Genomic DNA, 16,075 nt, shown 5'->3' on the forward strand with positions numbered 1-16,075 from the left:
TGGCGTCTAGGTGATTGAGTCACTAGGGGCCAATAGGGGCACAGGGTTGCCGTGCATGACCGGCTGATGTTGCTGCCATTCTAACCAATCAGAATGAGGAGGGGGCGGGATCGGGGAAACCACGTGATCAGCCACGAGAGCAGTGCCGAGTCGCTTTGATAATATGAACCGCAGATGCTGGACAATCCGAGATAACATGGTGCAGAGCTGGATGAACACAGCAGGTCAAGCAGCATCAGAGGAGCAGGAAAGCTGACGTTTCGGGCCTTGATCCTTTGCTGAGACCAAGATTTGTGCAATTGAGGTAAGAGCAGGACACGGTAAAGAAAGCAAAACGGCAGAAAGCTGGAGGGAAATGATATTCGTATGGGTTTGCAAGTTTTACAAACAGTTAGTGCATGTCGGAAAACACACATTTGAAACTCCTAGACTCACGTTTGCAAAAAAACAAATCAATGCCTCAGATGGCGATAGGCCCGTGTGACCGCCACCATCTTTATTGGGGGCAATGATCCGCGGGGCGCATGCGCGGCAGCTTTGAAACTTTGAAAGGGCCGAGGTGAAGCTGGGCGCATGCGCAGCCGCGTCTGGCAGAAAGTGAGAGAACGAGGTGTGGGGCTGGAGGAACACAGCAGGACAGGCAGCATCAGAGGGGCAGGAAAGCTGGCGTTTTCGGGCCCACACCCTTCAGAAATGGGGGCGGGGAAGGGGATTCTGAAATAAATAGGGAGAGAGGGGGAGGCAGGTGGAGAGGAGACAGACAAGTTAAAGAGGTGGGGATGGAGTGGGTAAAGATGAGTAGGTGGGGATGTAGGGAGGGGATAGGTCAGTCTAGGGAGGAGGGGATAGGTGAGAGGAAGAACAGGTTAGGGAGGCGGGGATGAGCAGTTGTTTATTGCGAACTGAGTGTAGGTGTTCTGTAAAGTGGTCCCCAAGCCTCTGCTTGGTTTCCCTGATGTAGAGGAGGCCACAACGGGTACAGCGGATGCAGTATACCACATTAGTGCCTGCATTTCCCCATACAGATGGCCTAAAAGCCCTACGCTGTTTCCTGTCCTGCAGGTCTGACCAGGTCCCCTCTACTGAACCCCTTATGCGCTTAGGTGAACTTGTCCTCACCCTCAACAACTTCTCTATCAACTCCTCCCGCCTCCTGCAGACACAGGGGATGGCCGTGGGTACTCGCATGGGCCCAAGCTGTGCCTGCCTCTTTGTTGGAACAATCCCTCTTCCGTACATACACTGGCCCTGAACCCCACCTCTTCGTCCGGGACATGGATTACTGTATCGGCACTGCCTCGTGCTCCCACGAGGAGCGCGAACAGTTCGTCCACTTCACCGACACCTACCACCCCAACCTTAAGTTCACCTGAGCCATCTCTTAACACCTCTCTCACCTTCCTGGACCTCTGTTTCCATCTTAGGCAACTGTCTAGAAACCAATATCCATTTCAAGCCCAACGACACTCTCAGCTACCTAGAATACACCTCTTCCCACCCACTGTCCTCAAAAAATGCCATTTCCTATTCCCGATTCCTTCACCTCCGCCGCATCTGCTCTCAGGATTCCACTCCCATACGTCTGATGTTGTTCCTTTTCGAGGACCGCAATCCCCACCACCCACCTCTTTTCACCCGCACCCCTCCCGCAGTGATCGAGAATGCCCTTGACCGTGTCTCCTGTATTTTTCCACAACTCCTAACTCGCACACCGCCCTGCAATAACAACCGAAAAAGAATCTCCCTCATCCTCACGTACCACCCCACCAATCACTGGAACCAACACATCATCCTCTGACATTTCTGCCATCAGCAATCCGACCCCAACACCAAAGACACTTTCCCCTCCCCACCCTTGCCTGTTTTCCGGAGGGACCACACTCTCCGTAACTCCCTTGTCCGCTCCACACTCCCCTCCAGCCCCACCACACCTGGCACTCTTCCCTGCAAACGCAGGAAGTGCTACACTTGCCCCCACACCACCTCACTCCTCCCTCACCCCCATCCCAGGCCCCAAGAAGACTTTCTACATCAAGCAGACGTTCACCTGCACATCTGCTAACGTGGTATACTGCATCCCCTGTACCCGTTGTGGCCTCCTCTACATTGGGGAAACCAAGCGGAGGCTTGGGGACCGCTTTGCAGAACACCTACACTCGGTTCACAATAAACAACTGCACCTCCCAGTCGTGAATCATTTCAACTCCCCGTCTGTTTCCTCAGACGAAATGCCTATCCTGGGCCACCTGCAGTGCCACAACGATGCCACCCAAGGGTTGCAGGAACAGCAAGTCGTATTCTGCCTGGCAACCCTGCAGCCCAATGGTGTCTATGTGGATTTCACAAGCTTCAAAATCTCCCCTCCCCCAACTGCATCTCAAAACTAGCCCAGGTTGTCTCTGCTTCCCTAACCTGTTCTTCCTCTCTCCTATTCCCCCTACCACCTCAAGCTGCACTCCCATTTCCTGCCTACCAACCTCATCCCACCTCCCTGGACTGACCTATCACCTCCCAACTCCCCACCGATACTCACCTTTACCTGCTCCATGCTGGCCTCTTTGACTTGTCTGTCTCCTCTCCACATATCTTTTCTCTCCATCTTTGATCTGTCTCCCCCTGTCTCCCTGTTTAGTTCAGAAACCTCTTTCCCCTCCCACATTTCTGATGAAGGGTCTCGGCCCGAAACGTCAGCTTTCCTGCTCCTTGGCCTGCTGTGTTCATCCAGTTCCACAACTTGTTATCTTGGATTCTCCAGCATCTGCAGCTCCTATTATCTCTTATCCAAGAGAAATGTTTGTTTCTTCTGAATTTCTTTCCCAGAGTGTGGGATAATAGCAGCTCGCACTGCTCTTAGTCACTTCTGTGCTCCCTGATGACCTTTGTCGGTGTCTAATCTCTTCAGTCTCTAATGATGGATAGATTTGATCTCTGTAGTATTTTACTGTAATTTCCTTGTACCTTTTTTGTGAATAAATTTTCCACTGCTCCACACCCGCTGACCACGTGCTGCTGTCTTACCAGATTAATTTTTGAATGGTATCTTTCACAGTCAGGCAATGTATTCCCAGAAAGAGAGTGTATTTTTCTTCCATTTCAGACCACCAAATTCGACAGCATTTTTATTCTGTTTCATTCATTTTGCACTTCTGCAACATTTACTGTTTCTCCTTCCACAGATACCAGCGATCGTTGCCAAAGCCCTGTTGCCTGTGGAGAAGGTGATGTTTAACTTTCGTGTGCTGCTGCAGTTTGTATGATAAAGGTGCTCCCACAATGCGGCCATTTGAGAAGTTACAGATCATTCATTGAGCAATACTGAAGAGCTGATGGTGTATGTCCAAATCAACAAACAATTTGTATTTTTATCATGTTTTATAATTTCACAGAAATATTATCAAGAAACTTTTATCGTAAGGCCATATTAGGTCAGGTGACCAAAAAGTAACTAAATTTGCAGGTTTTCATGACTATCTTAAAGAAGGAAAGCAAACCTAAGAGGTTTATCATGGGAATTCCAGACCATGTTGCCTGGCAACTGTAGAAACAGCCTCCCAAAGTGAAGCAATGATTAAACGCATTGTTGGAGCTGAAACTAAATGAGTTATCCAAGTCTTGAAGGTTGTGTGGTGCAGGGAGATAGGGCTCATCACAGCCAGGAATTAAATCAAGGATGAGAATTTTAAATTGTTGCTTATAAATAGGAGCCTTTGTCGGTCAGGGAGCACAGCAGTGATGGTGAACAGGTCTTGGTACAAATGAACTTGTGTGCAGCAGAATTTTAGGTATTCTTGAGGTTGCAGGGATGTTGAATGTGGGAGGCCAACTGGCAGTGAGTTTGGATAGTTACGTCTAGAGGTAACACAGGAATAGATGAGAGGTTCAGCAGATGAGCTGAAACTAAGGTGTCACTGTCGGGTCATTTCCACTGAAGTGGAAATAAGTGGTTTTTGTACAGGGCTCTGCAGTTACCCTCACCTCACCTCAGGAATTCAGCTGTTTGTGAATATGTGGATCAAGTCTGTAATAAGATCAGGAACCGAGTGCCCGCCGTGGCCCAAACTGGGCATCACTGAGCAGGTTACTGCTGAGTAAGTGCTGCTTAATAGTGCTGTTGTCAACACCTTCCATCACTTTACTGATGATAGAGAGTAGACAGGTTGAGGGGAAATTGGTCGGGTTGGATTTGCTGTGTTTTTGTGCTGAACAGACCTGGGCAGTTTTCCAAATTGTCAATAGATGCCAGCACTGTAGCAGGACTGAAACAGTTTGGCTTGGCGCTAGCAAGCTCTAGAGCACTAGTCATCGGTACTATTGCCAGAGTGTTGCCAGGGTCTGTAACCTTTCGTTCATTTATTAATATTATTTGAAATGAATCAAGTTGGATGAAAACTCACATCAGATGTCGGGGACCTCTGGAGAAGGTGAGATGGATCATCCAACTGGCATTTTTGGCTGACATTTGCTGCAGTCTTATCTTTTGCATGGATAGGTTGGGCTCCTCTGTCAGTAAGGATGGGGATTTTTGGCATGCTTCCTCCAGTGAGTTGCTTAATTGTCCATCACCATTCTCAACTGGGTGTGGCAGAACTGCAGAGCTCACATCTGATCTATTGGTTAGGGGTGGCTCAGCTCTAACGCTTGCTGCTTATGCTATTTGGCATGCAGATAGTCCTGTTTGGTAGTTTTGAGGTTGGCACCTTTATTTTTAGGTAAGCCTGGTGCTGCTCTTGGCATGCCCTCCGATACTATCCATTCAACCAGTGTTGATCCCTTGGATCAATGCTAATGGTTGACTGTAGGATATGCCGAGCCACGAGGTTACAGACTGTGCTGGATGAAGTTCTGCTGCTGTTGATGTCCCACAAAGCCTCATAGATATCTGGTTTTGAGTTCCTGTGTCTGTTCCAAGTCTGTCTCTTTCAGCCGAAGTTCATGCCACCCAACGCAATGGTGGGTATTGTATCAGTGATAATGGGAACTGCAGATGCTGGAGAATCCAAGATAATAAAATGTGAGCCTGGATGAATGCAGCAGGGCCAGCAGCATCTCCTCTGATGAAGGGTCTAGGCCCGAAAAGTCAGCTTTTGTGCTCCTGAGATGCTGCTGGCCCTGCTGTGTTCATCGAGCCTCATATTTTATTATCATGCAATGGGGGTATTCTCAAGTTTAAGATGAGGCTTTGTCTCCACAGGACTACGCGCTGGTCGCTGTTATCAATCCTGTCACGGACAGATGCATCTGCAGCTGGGAAATTTGTGACGATGAGACCAGCTATGTTTTTCCCTTCTGTTGGTTGTGGCACCACCTGCTGCGGTCCCAGCCAGGCAGCTTTTTCCTTTGGGACCTGTCCAGCTCGATTGGTAATCCTGCTGCAAACTACTCCTGATGGTGGGCATTGAGTACAAGTAGTGCCATTCACACTTGCAGTGCTTCCTCCAAGTGCTGTTCAACATGGAGTTTTTTTTCAATTAAAATTCTCTCTTGGGATATGGAAATCACCAGCTGGACCAGTGTTTATTGCCCAGAAGGCAGTTAATAGTAACCGCATTGCTGTGGGTTTGGAGTCATATGTATTGCAGACCAGGTAAGGATGGCAGATTTCCTTCCCAAAAGGATACAAATGAACCAGATGAGTCTTCCCTGAAAATCAGCAATGGTTTCATGGTCATCATTAGACTCGTAATTCCAGATAATTACTTAATTCAGGTTTCACCATCTGCCATGGCAGGATTTGAACCCAGGTCCGCAGAACGTTATCTGGGTCTCTGGATTAATAATCTAGCAATAATACTCCTGCCAATTTATCAACCGAGGAAGGATGATACATGGTAACGAGCAGGAGCCATGAGACTTCCAGGCGTCGATGTCGAGTACTCTCGGGACAAATAATCCGGTCAGAATAGCACTGTGCTGCCACGTCTGCCGGGTCTGTCCTGCTCGTGGGACAGGCCTTCACTGAGGACAGTGGTGATGTGTCGTTGTCTGTAAGGTTAGTTTCCATGAGTCTGACGCTGTTTCTTGTCTAGACTTTGAGTCACCTCTCCAAGTTTTGCCGCTAGCCCCCAGATATGAGTAAGGAGGAGTTGGTGGGGTCAATAGGACTAATTCTGCAGGTGTCTTTCTTTGTGCTTTGGTAGATGCCAAGTGGGCCACCCAGCTTCATACCTTTGTTGAGATTTTGCAACTGAGTGGCTTGGTTGGCAAATTTCTTTCCCTGAAGGACATGATTTTTTTTGTTTTTGTTTTCTGCCATTAGCAATGGTTCCATGGCAACCAGCTGATTCTTAATTCCAGTCTTTTTTAAATTGAATTCAAATTCCACCATTTGCTGAGATGGGATTCGATCCAGACTTCTGTTGTACATTTTAATATTCTAGATAAAAGTTAATATCACCAATGCAGGCTTTGTTTCTTTGCAAAACGCTGTCCATCATCCTGCCTCCTCCATCCTCCCCTCCAACAGCAAGTGAGGGAGACACATGGAGTTTCTATGTCACTAAGATTGAGTCAATCCAATCAGCTGCCTCTGCTGCTTCCCTCTCTTCCACGAGCCTACCAAACCAAATTGCCTGGCACGTTGCTGCTCATGTTAGGCTTAAACTTGCATCTTTGTCCAGTCTCATGTCAAGCCTTACCAGAACTTATCCTAACCCTTTTCCCTATTCTCTTAAACTCCAAACATTCTAACTCTCTCTCTCTCTTATTTCTCCTCCTCCTTGCCTCTCCCCCCGCCTCCGCGCCCCCCCCCCCCCCCCCCCAACCCATGCCAATTCACAGATATTGTTACTTGTTCTGTCTGCTTCTCTTTTCTGGCTATGTCCTTCTCACCCATTCTGTTTAAAAACCAATGTTTGACCTCACCATCATTGGAAAATCCCACTCCATCTCCACTCCTGCCTGAAATCAATGTCGTTGTTGTCCCTCAAGGGTCTATCCTTGGTCCATCCTGTTTCTCACCGACATACTGCCAGGAGGTGAGGTCTTCCACAAGCACTGTCAGGTTTTGCATGTATTCTACAATGTTCAGATCTAACTCCCCCCTCATCACTCTCCTTTGCTCCACTGTTACTCAATTATAAAACTGCTTATCATACTTCCACTACTTGATTAGCTGGAATTTCCTCCAATAACACTTTGTGATAGTTAAACACGTTCCCTTCAGTTATTATTACAAATTACTTTTCCTTACTACTGTACTGAATCCATCCCTCTTGCTGGGAACTGTCTGAGGTTGAACTGCACTCTTCTCAATAATGTTCTCACATCTGGCCTCAAGATGAACATCCTAACATACGTCTTCTCAATCACATGTCAGAAATTTCAATCTCTAAAATGCTCCTTCTCTCCACCTCACTCCAGCTCATTTGTGACCGAAACCCCTCACCCATGTCTGTGTTGCCTTAAACTTGACGATTCCAAAAGAGAACCCTCTATTGTCTGCCTGATCAGGAATCTGCTCCCACGATGGGAAATATCCCCTCAGCATTTATCCTGTAAACCGACTTAAGCTAATTAAAAATATAGGATTCTTGTCTCTCCATCTTCAATATTCTAAATAGTAGATTCCAGGCCTGTTTAGTCTTAGCTTAAATGATAGTCCGTCCAAACCAGTGATCATGCTAGTCCATCTTCTCTGAAATGCCTCCAGTGAAGTGATATACTTGCTCGAATAAGTCGACCAAAAAAGCTGCTCGCATTCCTCCAGATGTTGTCTTGCCAGCAATTTGTACATTTGTCCTAAGACTTGTATTCCAAACTCTTATACTACAAACACCTTGACATAAGGGATAACATCCCATTACCCTCCCGGATTACCTGTTGCAACTGTGTGCTCACTTTGTGTTTCCTGCACAATTATTCCTGAGTCCTGTTGTGTATTGGTTTTCCGCAGATTTTACCTTTTTAAATAATACTGTATTCTTTGGTTGTCTCCTCAAATGAACAACTTCACATTTTCCCACAGTTGTACTCCATTTGCCAACTTGTCGCCCATTTATCAATGTCTCTCCATAAACTGTAACCCTCATGGAACTTGACTGTTATCCCCTCTTTTTAAATGCGATCCTCCCTCATTCTTTTTGTTGGGAGCACTGGGCAAGATGGCGCATATGTAATTGCTATCTTTTTAAGGGGCATTCTTTCGAATGACCAGAGGCTTACTGTCCATTGCTCAGAATCGAGACAACTTGTCCATCAAGCTGCATCAGCTTTTCCGGCCCAATATCTCATTGTGGCAGTGCAGCAGCACAGAAGGAAAGAAAAGGAAGCAAATCCTGCTGTCTGCATCTCACTAACTCTCGGGCATTCTTTGCCATGTGTCAAAAACCTGCTGATCTGTTTAGTGACACGAAGCCCCAAGGTGGAAATTCCTAGAAACCCCAATACATTTCCCCCTGAATCAACTGCTGACCCCCACAAAGGATAATGTGTAGCAGGGACAATGCACGGTTATCCTCGGCCAGGAGGAGGGGCTGGTGTGAAATTCTAACCGGACTGATTGGATTTTATGAATTTGTGTTACAGGATATTGCAAGTGGACTTTCAGGTGGGAATCTCAATAATTGTAGCACCAGACTCTGACAGAATTACTCAATTCATCAGGACCTGGATATTCGCATTATGTGAGTATTGTGTTCCTGCTCATTTCCCATTTGCCACGTAAAATTTCTCTTTTATATCACCCCATTCTCTCAATAGATCGTCCCTTAAACTTTCAATATATGTCGTGTAATCATTTGTCTGGTCAGTTGATGAGCGGGTGTACGTTTTATCATCGTAATGTATATCTTTTGTAAACATCTCTGTCAAAGGTCCCCTCAAAACCCTTTGTTACTAGGAGAATAATCTCAGTTTCCCCAAACACCTGATTCCCCAATGACTGACTTTGTTTGCTGTCGATAAGGAACTCATCCGGCTTGTGTTGAAACGTTTTCCACTTCCCTGCATCAGTGCAGCCCTGACAATATGAAAGAAAGTGAACAGCCTCCAGATGAAGCACTGTCGGAGTGGTGTCCCATCCACCACATTCAACATTGCCCTCTACACCACTGAGCAAAGTGGCATCACTGTGCCAAAGGTAAAGTCACCATTGTCCTACCTGACCATAGGGCTGGTTTAACCTGAAGATTACCACACCCCAGGCAAGGGGAGAGTTTGAGAAGGAGAGTTCATCTATTGTAGATGGATATTCTCAATATGTACCAGCAATGCCCAAGTCACATGAAAGAATAATGTTTTAAAAAAAACAGCCCTAACCATGCAACTAAAAACCCTCTTCCTACAAACCATTCTGTTAAATCTCCTCTGCCCCCTATCAGGGACCATCCCGTCCTTCACAGTGTGAGGGGGATCTTTAGTTTGTACAGACTCAGCTCGTCTCTGTTCCTGTCTGTGATGTCATCATGCTGTGACAATGGCACTGAGCCTCACTGTCTGTGAGGGTGGTAGGCACAGAGATCCTCATAGCGTTTAAGGCATATTTAGATGCACACTTGTGATACCAACGCAGACAGGTCTATGGGCCAAGTGCTGGAAAATTAGATTAGAATAGTTAGGGTGTGGTTATTAACTGGCACAGGCTGGTTGGGACACAAAGCCTCTTTCTGTACTGTAGACCTCCGAGACACTTCACATAGGAAGATGCCCAGCAATATTTCAAGCCATCTCAGAAAATGAGGTACTAGAATGAATGACTCATGATTGCTCAGTGTTTTCTGGAGAAAAGTGAGGTACAAAGATGAAGTGGTTTACCAGGAAGTTCTGGAGCTTGAATCCCAGGAAATTGCAAGTGCCACCATCAAGTGGAGGAATAAAAATGGGGCATCATCATTAGGACTGTATTAGAGGAAGGGACATGTTGAGATTTGTGAGGCTGGAGAATATTAGAGACAGGAAGGGTTCTGAGACTGGAGAAGATTACAAAAATAGGGAAAAGTGAGGTTGGAGGAGGTTACAGAAATGGTGAGGATTGTGAGGCTGGATTAGATGGCAAACAAAGGGAGGTTTGTGAGGGTAAAGACAACTACAGCGCTGAGGAAGTTTATATGGGCTGGAGGAATTTACAGAGACAGGAGGGTGTTGAATAAAGAACGAAGAAAATTACAGCACAGGAACAGGCCCTTTGGCTCTGTAAGCCTGTGCCAATTCAGATCCTCTATCCAAACCTGTCACCTATTTTCCAATGATCTGTATCCCTCTGCTCCCTGCCCATTCATGTATCTGTCTAGATACATCTTAAATGATGCTATCGTGCCCACCTCTAACACCTCCGCTGGCAATGTGTTCCAGGCACACTCCACCTGCAGTGTAAAGAATTTACCACACATATCCCCCTTAAACTTTCCCCTCTCACCTTGAAATCTGGAGGAGATTACAGAGGTGAGGTTTGTGAGACTGGAGGAATCTACAGAGATGGTGATAATTCAGAGGCTAGAGAGGGATTCCAACGATAGGCAGGTCGTGAGGCTGGAGAGGGATTTCAGCAATGTGGAGGGTGGTGAGGCTCGAGGTGATGGCTGCAATAGTGCAAGTAGTGAGGCTTGAGGGTCATTCTCATGATAGGGAGGGTGGTGAGGTTTGCGATATGATTCCTGCAATAGAGAGGGTGGTGAGGCCTCAGGGCAGGTTATCGTCTTAAACAGCACAGTAGAGTACACAGCACATGGAGTGCAGCAGTTACAGGAAGTGGTTCACCATCACTTTCTCCAAATCAAATAAAAATGGGCAATCAATATTAGTCTGTGCAGCAAAGGCCACATCCCATAAGTAAATTAAAATTATGGGTTTCTGGTTGGAGAGAGCTAGAAGAAGCTGAGATAATTCTCCTTGGGGCTAATTAGCAATGATTTTGTTGAGTTGTAGATTTGTTTCCAGGATATTAGTTTGCAGAGAGAGAAAAATTATTAACAGTGTCAATGTTGGTAACCGCAGAATACAACACTCAGATAATTGGCAAATAATGCAGGGTGAAAATGTGAAGATTACTTGACTCAGCAAGTTCCCAGGACCTGGAACAGTCTGAACGGCAACTGGAAGCAGATTTAGCAGTTATTCTCAAAAGAGAGTTGGGATTAACTTTTAAGGCATGATCAAGAGGGCAGTGGACAAATGGCAGGGGAATTGGGTCAGATTTGCATCACCTCTGAAATGAGAGTGAAACTTTTGACAGGGTTCCACATGGTAGACTGATGAGTAAAGTTAGATCACATGTGATTCAGGAGGAACTTGCTAATTGGAAGCAAAATTGGCTCAGTTAAAGGAGAGCAGGTGGTGCTGGAGGATTTTTCAGAGTGGAGTTCTGTGACTAGTGTGTTCCACAGCCATCTGCACATGGTCCACTTCTTTGTTCTTCAAATATAATTGATTTGGATGAGAATTTAAGGGACAAAAGTAATAAGTTTGCAGATGATACTGGAAATGGTGGTTATAGTGGTTACTGAAGGTTATCTAAGGTGACAGCGAGATCTTGATCAATTTGCTCAATGGGTTGCGGAGTGGAGGATGAAGTTCAATTTGAATAAATGTGAGACATTGTATTTTGGTAAAATGAACAAGTGTAGGACTTGCGCAATTGATGGTTGCACCCAGGATAGTGTTGTGGAACAGAGAAATGCTGAGATTCAGGTACATAATTCTTTCAAGTTTCTGGAGACAGGTAGACAGGGTGGTTACCAAGTTGTTTCGCACACTTGCCTTCATTGCTCAACCTTTGGAGTCTCGGAGTTGGGATGTTGTGTTGAGATTGTACAGGACATGGTGAAGCTTCATTTGAGGTATTGTGTGCAGTTGTTACAGGAAGGATGTTATTATTAAACTGGAGACAGGTCAGAAAAAATTTGCTGGGATGTTGCCAGGAATGGAGGGCTTGATTATTAAAATAGACTGCCAAAGCTAGGACTTTTCTCACTGGAGCATAGGAGGTTAAGGGGTGACCTTACAGAGGCTTATAAAATCATGAGGGCACAGATTATGTTGCTATTAAGGGCTTTTTTTCCCTACGGTTGGGCAATTTCAAGACAAGGGGACACGTGTAAGATGTTAGGAGAAAGACATATTTAAAAAAAAGACATGAGTCTGAGATAGCAAATAAGTATTTCACATGAGTATTTACTGCAGAGAAGGATATGGAAGCTAGAGAGCTTGGAGACATAAATAATGAGTCGTGAAAAGTGTCCATATTACAGTGGTCTAGGTGCTGGACGTCTTAAACTGCATAAAGGTGGCACCTAATCAGGTGTTACCCACAAACTACCCACAAATAGAGAGGGTGGTGAGGCTTCAGGGCATTTCCCTTTTGATGTCCTGGAACATGTACTACCGCTGGGTCCCTTGCTGAGATATTTGCATCACTGACAGACACTGGTGAAGTGCCAGAAGGCCGGGTGGCGAATGTGGTGCCATTCTTTAAGGAAAAGCCAGAGAACTATCGACCGTTGAGCCTGATGTCAGTGGTGGGTAAATTGCTGGAGGGGATTCTGAGGGACTGGATTTGCATGTGTTTAGAGAAGCAAAGACTGATTAGGGATAGTCAACATGGCTTTGTAAGTGGGGAATCTTGTCTCACTAACTTGACTGAGTTTTTTGAAGAAGGCAAAGCAGTGGACATGGCCTTGCTGAAGTCCATATAAACATTCACCAAAGCTCCACATGACAGACTGGTTCGCAAGATTAGATCAAATGGAATCCAGGGAGAGTTAGCTACTTGAAACAAAATTGGCATGAAAGTAGGAGACAAGATCATGGTGAGGGGGGTCGTGTTGTCTATTTTTTCAGTCGAGAGGACTATGAACAGCAGTGTGCTGCAAGGATTGGCGCTGGGTCCACTGCTTTTTGTCATTGATACAAATCATGTGGAATGCATATTGGAGGAATGGTTACTAAGTGTGCAGATGACACAAATTGTTGGTGTAGTAAACAGCAAAGAAGTTTGCCTCCAAGTACAATGGGAACTTAATCAGATGGGTCGATGGGCCGAGGAGTGACAGAAATCAGTTTAGTTTGGATAAATGTGAGCTATTGCATTATGGTAATGAAAATCAGGACAGGGCTTAAACCCTTAATGATGAGGCCCTGGGGACTGTTACACAACAGAGACTCCTTGGGGTGCAGGTGCACAGTTCCTTGAAGGTGGATTGTAGGTGCAGAATGTAGTGAAGATGATATTTGCTCTGCTTGCATTTATTGGTCAGTGCATTGAGCGTAGGAGTTGGGAGGTCATGTTATAGGCTGAACAAGGCATTGATTATGCTGTGTTTGGAATACTGTTCAGTTCTGGTCTCCCCGCTGTAGGAATGATGCTGTTAAACTCGGCAGGGTGCAGAAAAGATTTACGAGGATATTGGAAGAGTTGGAAATTTTGAGCTGTAGGCTGAATACGCTGGGGCTGTTTTTCCGAGAGCATTGAAGGCTGAGAGGTGACCTTATAGAAGTTAATAAAATTATGGTGGGCATAGGGTGAGTAGCCAGTTTAAGCTGAGAGGGAAAGTTTTTTTTTTAAAAGGGAAAGTGGGTGGTGCCTGAGTAGAATGACCTGCTGGAGGAACTGGTGGAAGCTGGGACAGTTATGACATTTGAGAGGCATCTGGATGGGCATGTGAATAGGAAGGGTTTTGAGGAATATAGGTCAAATGCTTGCAAATGGGATTAGATTAATTTGGGATATCTGGTCAGCATGGACAACTGTGACCAAAGGGATTGTTTCCTGGTGTACAACTCTGACTAAGCATTTTTTGTTTACATTTCAGATTTCCACAATTTTACTTCTGCACCGTTCTTAGTCTTTCGAGCCCTCTGAAAGACTGAGTTACAGATCTATACAATGCCTGTCCTTCCTCCCTGGCTCTCCCACCTCTCTCTTATGGTAGGTTTGTGCAAACACTGACTGGATCCCTTACCTGGAGGATATTTATTTATGAATTTGTTCTAATGATAATCCAGCATATTCCCCAAGTATCACTCCACAAATGTCCAGAGGATTTCTCAGTTTCACAATCTGTGTGTGTTCTTCTGGTTCCTCGCTCACTGCACTTGCTTTCTGTCTGAAAGCTTAGTCTACAGTTGGAGAATTCAAACAGGAACACATCCAGATCTGACAGTTACTTTGTTCATCACAACTCAATTACCTCAGGATTTTGAACACTGAAGGAAAAAGCAGCACTCACAGTGGGGAGAAATGCACATGGTCTGTGAAGATTCATCTGAAATGTCCTTACACCAGCTCAGTGACACTGGGGAGAGACCATTCACCTGCTCTAAATGTGGGAAAGCATTCACTCAGTCATCCAAACTGTTAACACACCAGTGGGTTCGCAAAGCAGCACAGTTGAAGGATTTTGCTGTCACTGTCACTATCAAATGAACCATGGTTTTGGGCTGTTTGTACTGATGTTACTGATCCCGGTTCAATTCAAGGTACTGGTATTGTGGATAAAATGTTAATCAGTTGTGTATCTGTCAGGTAGAGCTTGGAAATAGTCACGTTGTCATGACACATCGACACATTCACACTGACGAAAGACTATCCACCTGCACGGTATGTGAAAAGGGATTTCCCGGTTCATCAGGACTGGTTAACTAGCAGCAAATTTCTGAGTAACTGTTAAGTTGGTTTTTGATTCTGCTGTTAGCTATATACAAACCATGTTTTTTGGGCTTGTTTCTGGAGACCATAGGATCCCTCCGGTGTGGAAGCAGACCATTTAGCCCATCAAGTCCACACTGAACTTATGAAGAGTGTCTTACCCAGACCCTGCCTGCGTGGGTTTCCTCCAGGTTCCTCCCACAGTCCAAAAATATGCAAATTGGGTAGATTGACTATGCTAAATTGCCCGTAGTGTCACGTGTGTAAAATGCAGGGACGGGGTAGGGTGGGATGCTCTTTGGAGGGTTCGTGTGGACTCGATGGACTGAATGGCCATCTTCCACACTGTAAGAATTCTATGATGATCTTGATGGCCCTTTATTTGTTAGTTATGTCTGGTCAATATGTCTGTGCACCTTTTACAATTACGGATTCTATTGCTCTCCACAGACATGTTTCAATTTTTAATAGATATTTGTTTATTGGAAACAATGCAATCTTTCCTTTTGATTTCTATCCACAAAATGAAAGTTTTAAATCGAAACATAAAATTGGGATGAGTCCTGCACTACAATCCCTGATTGGGGAAAATGCAATCAGCTATGAAACCTGGTGACCATTGTGACTCTGTCCGGGGGAAATGCAGTCTCCTCAGATCCTTACCTGTTGTCCATAGCAATGATGGATCTCATGATGAATACATATACACCAGATATCACACAATGTCTTGGTTTATTTTCTATTTATTCTTCTGTCCATTACTCCACAGAGACTGAGATAACGGTCTGGGGACCTAGGTTTGAAACCCACCATTCCAGATGGTAGAATTGGAGTTTAAACAAAAAAATCTGAAATAAGAATCTAATGATGACTGTAAATCTGTTTTCATTGTTGGAAAAACCTATGTCTTTTAGGGAAGGAAACTGCCATTCTTGTCCAGGGATATCAAGATCCCATGAATGAATTTTTAAAAATTAATTTTAAATAAAACTCCTGCAAATACATTTATCTCTGTGTCTTAATTTATTTGACAACCGACAGTTCAAACTGGTTGATGGTCACTTTCACTTTCATGGTTGAAACAAAAAAAATGCATGAATGGAACCACAGTTGTTCTCGTAGGAACAATGCATGCTTTGATGTGTTTGAAAAAAATACCTCATCTCACTTATGAGCCAGATATCAAAGTTGACCAGATCCAGATGCTGTGTACCATGGAAGTGAAATTCTTCACCGTCTTATCCGCTTGTGTTGCTATTTCAGGGAGCTGTGGACTTGAACCTCCCAAACTCCCGAACACCTTGAGAATTTCATCAAACTGACCCCCCATGGCAGGAATAGACAGGGCCAGCTTGGATTGATGATCATAACTGAGGCTCAACAAATCTACTGGAGCATTTTGAGAATGTAATTAGTGGTGAGTGTGGCCACCTCTCTGTACTGTAGTGATACAGATCCCCTGATCCTGCTTGCCCCACATGGCTGATATTGAATGAT

The 16,075-nt window shown here is 45.1% G+C and overlaps 1 long non-coding RNA gene across 4 annotated transcripts; it reads left to right on the forward strand.

The window, feature by feature from the left end:
• Positions 1-114: 114 nt before the first annotated feature.
• LOC132210146 (uncharacterized) lies at positions 115-15,582 on the forward strand. 4 transcript variants are annotated; one of them, XR_009446369.1, is made up of 5 exons: positions 115-304; positions 3,177-3,331; positions 5,192-5,989; positions 8,524-8,621; positions 13,743-15,582. It is a non-coding gene; the product is annotated as an uncharacterized LOC132210146 (long non-coding RNA). The 4 variants fall into 4 exon arrangements; XR_009446367.1 differs by lacking the exon at positions 5,192-5,989; XR_009446370.1 differs by lacking the exon at positions 5,192-5,989 and having other exon boundaries at positions 3,177-3,262.
• Positions 15,583-16,075: the final 493 nt, after the last annotated feature.

The sequence above is a fragment of the Stegostoma tigrinum genome, chromosome 11 (genome assembly GCF_030684315.1).
Source record: "Stegostoma tigrinum isolate sSteTig4 chromosome 11, sSteTig4.hap1, whole genome shotgun sequence".
NCBI lineage: Eukaryota > Metazoa > Chordata > Chondrichthyes > Orectolobiformes > Stegostomatidae > Stegostoma > Stegostoma tigrinum.